Genomic DNA, 7,027 nt, shown 5'->3' on the forward strand with positions numbered 1-7,027 from the left:
TGTGCCGGTGGGAAACCCGAAGGCACGGGAAACCGCTTTTCTCGGCGCAGCCCTTCGCAGAGTCTCAGTGCTCTGTGTGCCTTCGGAGCTGCTCGGAAGGGACTGATACCGCGAAGGTTTCTAGAAATTTCCACTGGTTCCAGCGCACCCCGCGTTCCCAGCCTGTGGCCCGCAGGACGCTGCCAGCTCTCAGGAAAGCCCAGACGGGGTTTCTGGGTCCTGCCTGGCCCACGGCCAGCGAGCGTGGGCCGAGCCTGAGCGCAGACGTAAATCTGGACTGACCCATGCGGAGGGCAGGACCCGCTCTCTGTCCGGGCCCCGCGCCCAGCCCACCGTCCAGGCCCTGCGCGCCCGGGAGCTGCCCTCTCCTGGGACCCAGACGCCTTGGCTGGGGGGAGGGAATCACGAGGGTAGAAACCAGTTCGCACCCTTCCCGCTCCCCATATTTCCAGCTGCTCCGAGGACACCCCAAAGCCGACGCTGAGGCCCTCCGGGGGAGGGGCGGTGTGCGCGGGACACCCCGGCGCAAACACTGGACTCGCCGTTATTTATTAACCTACGCGGACCGGTTTCCGCTGATCACTCACTAATCATTCCCCATAAACGCAAGGGCCGGCGGAGTCCCTCGGAATCAATACGGTGGTAAGTTCCCCACCTAAATCACGGCACCCAGGATTCTTGAGTAAACCTTTCCGTAGTTTACAAAGGCTGTTGAATTTTATAGTAAGTGTTTTTCAAACCGAGCTGGATTCTAAACAATCATGACTTTTTAATGTGGCTCTGTGATTACATTGTCATGGTGAAATACAGGGGTCCCCGGCTGCATGGGGAATGAGCCTGGCATGGGTGACGTGTCGGCAGCCACAGGTAAAGCAATCTTCATAAATCACCCTCCAATCCGCCCGGCCTGGCAGGCGGGACTGGTGCGGATGATGCCGCTTAAATGTCAGTGGACGATTTGTAAACAAGCGTTTCCTTTTGTTCTGGAGCCAGTGGCCACCGCCGTTGGCCAAGCCTCCCGAGTCAGCCTGCCTACACCGGTCAGGGCCACCAGCCCACACGGCTGCTTGTGTGGGAGTGAGTGAAGGGAGGTCACACTGTGGGAGCCGCGCGGCCAGCGTCCTCGGCCCACGCGGCCAGGGGCTGCCGTCCTGGGCAGCGCAGGCGGAGGACGCGTCCTTGGGCACAGCCGTCGGGAAGGGCGTGGGGCTGGTCCCCCTAATGAGACGGTGCTCCTCTGCATTCTGTCCCTCCTTGCGGGGCTTCAGTGACTCCAGGCCTTACCGGGAGGGGCCCAGGGGCCGGTGGGGGCTGGCCACGCCAATTCTGAGCTGCCCTGGGCCCCTCCTGGGCTGGGCCTGTGCTGGGCACTGAGCAGGACCCAGAGAGGGACGAGGCTCGGTGACAGCAGGTTTCTCTCCAAGGCCTTCAGGCCACCTGGGGTGGGGCAGTCGGGGAGATGGGAGGGCAGTAGGGCTTGCGGCGCGGGGCCCTGGAGCTGAGAGCCCCTGACCGCTGTGCCCCTCACTCCTCAGGCTGGGGACTCCCGTGACCCCCTTTAGTCTGGCCTTGGGCTCAGGCCAAGGTGAGAGGTGTCTGGGGTGGTAGGCGCATGGGAGGCACCCCACCTGGACCTGCCGACCAGCGGCTGCTGCTTCCCTGCTGCTCCGGCCTGGGCTGTCACCTTCTCGGCGCTCCTGGGGACCCCGGCGGGCCTGGCGCACCTGCGCGCATGGCGCCAAGCCCGGCTGTGGCAGGGGACTGGCCTTCGGGGAGTTTGCAGAAGGTGCATGCCTGGCCTTCCGGGGTCACGAGCCACCGTGTGGTGACTATTCCAGTGGCTTCTGCAGCAACACAGGAGAGTGGAACCCCCAACACCTATTTCCCGGGGCACAGGCCTTTCCCAGGCCCTGGGTGTTGCACCCAGTCAGAGGGAGGGGTCAGAGAAGGGCCGAGGGTGGGGAGGGGCCTTTAATCTGCTCGCACCCACTGGGCTCTTTATGAAGCCTGGTTTCTCTGCTCAACTTGCCGCCCCGATACTCACTGCTGGGGCTCCCCGGGACCCCATCCCCTCGTGCGGGTCCTGAGGGGCTCTGTGAGCTGCCCATCTCTTGGTCTGTGTCCCGAGGGCAGCAGCGTGGACTGCGGAGGGGGTCACTTTGCGGGGTCCCCTGTGAGCAGGTCCCCATGGAAATGCTGAGGGGTGAGCTGAAGGGGCTGCCACGGGGGCCGGGCAGGACGGGGGAGCAGGCCGTGTGCATGGGCCTCTCATCCTCGAGACCGTCCAAGGGGTTAGGAGGGTCAGTGACCAGGCCATCCGCCCGGGGGGCGGGCTGGTTCTAGCCACGATCCACTGGCTGGGGGCCTGAGGTCCCCAGGACAGCTGCCCCTCGGTGAGCCCAAGGACGCCCCTGGACGCCTGGGTGGCCCCGATGTCTTCGGTCGGGCAGTAATTTCGTGGGCTGCCGACAGCAGCCACCGCCCGAGGAAGGCGTCGGTGGCCCCGTCACAGACGGGAAGGGCCCGGCACTGGGAGGTGGGGTCCTCCCCTTCTCGGTCAGGGGCTCTCTGTGCCTTGTGGTGGGGGTGGGGCAGGGCCGCCTGTGCGAAGGTGTGACCCGGAGCAACGGCAATGCCGGCGCCAACCTGGCACCGAGCAGGTCCTCACTACACCTGAGGCCCAGGGTGGCAGTGACCGACTGGACCAGCCTGAGGCCACATAGCCAGGGGCTGGGGTCCAAACCCCGGGGGACATAGGGCCCGGGCCCCCTGCTCACGGCCCCTGGACCTCGCTGAGCTCCCGCGGGAGCCAGGATGGGGACGCTCCTAACGTCACGGAATTGGCGAGAAAATCAAACGCGTCCTCGACCCGCAGGCGGCTGGACCCACGGGCCGGGCCGCGAGGCTCCTTTTAAGGTATTTTTTTTCCTTTTAGGTTTTTAACTGGGCGGTTTCGAGAGGGAAGAGGCCCTTCAGGGCTTCGGGAGCCAAATGGTCACGGTGGGCGAGGGCCGGGAGTGACCCTTGGGAGCACAGGCGGCCACCTCCGGGGGCCGGGCACGCTGGAGGCCACTCGTCGGAGCAGCATCTGGACGCACGATCTACGCGCCGACTCCAAATCCGATTTAACAAACGGCTCTTATTAACGCCGGGCGGCGAGCGTTTCGTTACGAACACAGATGAAATCCTCCCCATCCACATACGCGATCTGCTCCCCGCACCTAAGCGGGAGGCACCGACCTAACGGGTAACGGTCTAAATTATGTATTAAACTCAATTACTTTTTATTGCCGCTTTCCAATTAGGGCCCCCTGATTGACTCTCCGCGTGGGGACTGCTCCCGGCCGTACCCGGTCCCCACACGCTGTCCCCCCCACCGTAATTGAGTGTGTGGCGCAGGTTGGCGGCTAAATTGCCCGTCTGCGGAGTCGCTCCCGGCAAATGCGCCTGACGCTGAAGCGTCTTCCTGCCTCGGCCCTGAGCTCCCTGCTCACCCTGGGCGGGCTCCGGGGGCCGCCACCGTGACGAGCATCTCCGCTTGCTCGGAGTTAACTGTCCCCTGTCCCCGCCAGGCGCTGGCTGGCAGGCCCTCCGTCTCAAACGCCCCGCCAGCCCAGCCGCCCCTGGTAGCTGAGGGTTTTCCTTCTGGGAACCCACGCGCCTCTGAAAACGCGTGTGTGTCCTCGTCTTTATCCATCCCGGCCTCTTAACAAACTGCTGTAGACCCGGGTGGGAAGTGGCTTACAAACAGGATTTATTTCCTGCAGTTCTGGGGGAAGTCGGCAGATTCGGTGTCTGCTGCGGACACGTCTCCGGGTTCGCTGACAGCGTCCCCTTGTGTGTCCTCACGTGGCGGGAGGGCAAGGAGCTCTGCGGGCCCCTCTTATGTCGAGGCTCTGACTTGATCATGAGACCCTCCTCCCAGGACCTGTCCCCTCCCAAGGCCCAGCTCTGACACGGTCACACTGGGACCGGTTAGGTTCCCTCGTGGGGGTCGGGAGTCGGGGGTGGGGGGACACACACGTTCAGACCGTATTTCTCTAAACCAAGAACATTTTAAAAGATGGCATAGACCCCGAGCACTGCAGAACTATTCTCCAGCAGGTGACGCTGTGACATCATTACTGCAGACACAAATGGCTCTGACGTGGCAGGAGCCCAGTTTCTGGCCCCTGAGCGCTACCAAGTGGCTGTCCCTGTGCTGGGCCCCTAAGGGCCACAGGCAAGGAGGTGGTCCAGACCAAAGGGCCATGGTCTAGGAGCCAACGCCAGGCAGGAGAGGACCCTGAGGTTGGAACAGTCAAGGAATGCTTCCCGGAGGAGGAGGCCTTTAGGTCATAGCTCGGTGGCACCTGAGAGAGACAGCCGGGCCTCCACCTGGAGCTGCAGCCCTCTCTGACACGCATCTCTGGGGCAGCCTCAATGCCAGTGACAGACTGGACAGCACTGTCCCCGAGGCCCCCAGCCTGCCTCTCACAGGCCCTCCTGGTTGCTTTGTGTTTGTTTGATGAATTTCTCGATGCTCTAGAAAGAAATTAATTTTACTCCTTCCTCCAAGCGGTCATTAGAAAAGCTTTTAATGAACACAGTAAAACCCAACTAATTATCGCTATGGCGTTTCACTCTAAATAAAATTGGCAGGAACCACGAATATGATGCGTATAATTCTCCTCAGCTTATTAAAACCCACTTATCACACTTTATCCTGGAGGAGACCGATCCTACTAGTCTGTGGTAATTTAACTGATACTTCCTCACTGCACCCAGCATTTAAGGAGAATTTACTGATATCAAAGCCATAATGCGCCATGTGGAGGTGGCCTTGCGTTCTAGCCACTTTTCTTGCTGGAGAACGGGGACTAGACTGAGTCGGCTCGGACTCGGCGTTAGCGAGAGCCCCTTCCCGCTCAGGGTCTGCACCGCGCGCTCCAGCCGCGTTTCCTCCTGGGGCGGGGGCTGGGCCCCCTCCCACCCCAGGGTGGTCCCAGCCTGAGGAACCCACCATTTCCATCCGTGCCCTGAGGGACAACGTGCAACCCAAACACTCGTCCCTGGTGCCCCCCGCGCCCCCAACTCGGCAGACACTCCTGAGTGCGGAATGGTGTTTCTGCTGTTTATTTTTAACCCGGAAACCACACTCTGCCCAAAACCGGGTTTGAAAACCCAGCTTTATGGCACGTCTTGCTCTGGGATCATTGTTCCAGGTCATGGTGTCACCAGCCCCAGAGATGGGACAATCGAAGCCCTTCCTGAATGCTTGCTGCCCAGGCAGCGCCCCACGCCCTCGCCCCGCGTGTCCAGGCCGCCCGGCCCCACTCCGGGCCTGGCATACGCGCTCCGCTCCCGGGGGCCAGGCCTCCTGCACCTCGCACGGCGGTCCGGCGGCCGGCACGCAGGTCCCAACCCTGCTGGCCGCGAAGAAGCAGGTTATTCCCGATTCCACGAGCAGAGGGGCGGGTCCCCGGTCGTGGTGCCACGTAGAGTCGCACGGGCACAGGGCGAGCTATTCCGCCTCCCGTGAGCCCAGGGTGTCCAGGTGAGCGCCAGCAATGGCTGCCCGGCGGCATTCTGCAGCCAGGACGGTTGGCATCGAAGTTCATATTCGCCTGACCCCGTGGGCCTGCTGAGCCGTCCCGCCCTGCGTGAGGGCGCACCCGCCCACTGGCAGCCAGCGAGGCCACCTCCGCCCCTGCTCTCTGCACCCATGGGCGGTGCCTCCGGGTCGCAGGCCGTCGGGTGCTCACTTCTGCAGAAGCCAAGTCTGGGCCGCGCCTGCCCTTCCTGGCCCAGCCCCCCGCCCTCCCCAGGGCCCCGGCTCCCCTCGCTTTTCTCCGCCTGCTCTGGTGTCACTGCCTCTCTGGCCACGGCTTCCTGGTTCCCCTGGCCGGTCCCCCTCCCTCCTCACGCCTCAGGGGTCATCCCGGGCCCTCATCTCTCCTCTGCCCAGAGACACGTCCCCGTCCAGGGCTGCGAGGCCATCTGCCCCCTGACGACCCACCTCCGGCCCTTTCTCCTTCTTCCTCCCCTTAGCTCCAGACCTGTGCGCCCGACCTGCCTGTTCTGTTTCCTTTCCGCTGTCACAGTCATCGGTTTGAGTTATGCGGGTAACGCGGGGGTGCACGGCTGGGGGGCGCCCGAACACACAGCTGCGTAGAGGGGACAAAGCAGGGTCCCTCCCGCTGTGACGACGCACACAGCTTGTCTGATGGCCGCAGAGTTCTCGTCCTGTGCAACACGCCGTCCTCTGCCGATGGGGGACCGAGCTGCTGGTCTGGCCGAGGGTGGGCGTGTCCTGTTCGCAGGTGCGAGTCTGTATTTGATATCCACGCTCGTGACTAAAAACACGCTTTTATTATTGTTCGCGCCCACAAACGACACTTATGCGTTCCAAAGTTTATGTAAATGGTAAAATAGGGTGAAAATGCTTGCAACGTGCTTTCTTCACTCGTCAAGTTTCTGAAATTTATCCGTGTCGACTGCCGTGGGTGCAGCGTGTTCCTTTCGACTGCAGTGGACTGTCCTGCGGTGGGGACAGGGCACGGTGCCGGGCGGCTGCCCAGCAGGGAACTCCTGGCCGCTCCCACCCCCGCGGGCCGCGCCACCCCCGCCGCAGCCCATGGCCTCACCTGAGTCTGCCAGGGTCATATCTTTCCGAGATAATCGGCTGTGCGGGATGCTTCCCGCGGCGCCCGGCGCTTCGTGAGTGGTAAGTATTAACCGCGATCATCGTCGTTATTATCGAGTATTGACAGATCGCCGTCAGGAGCAGCCACGTGCCTTTGCGCCCCCGCCGGCAGCGGGAGGCACGCCCGCTCCCACAGATTCATGGCGACGCTCAGTGCCTCAGACTCGTTAATGTCTGACACTCTAATGGGTGAAAGATGGCATCTCGTTGTTTTAATTTGTGCGCCTCGGTGCTGGCGGTGAAGTCGAGCATCTTTTCGCATATTTACTGCACGTTGTATTTATGGTGCCCTATCGTTCGCTTGCTTTTCCGTCGGCTGGCTCGCCTGTTTCTTATTGATTT

The sequence above is a fragment of the Pteropus vampyrus genome, unplaced genomic scaffold (assembly GCF_000151845.1).
Source record: "Pteropus vampyrus isolate Shadow unplaced genomic scaffold, Pvam_2.0 Scaffold935, whole genome shotgun sequence".
NCBI lineage: Eukaryota > Metazoa > Chordata > Mammalia > Chiroptera > Pteropodidae > Pteropus > Pteropus vampyrus.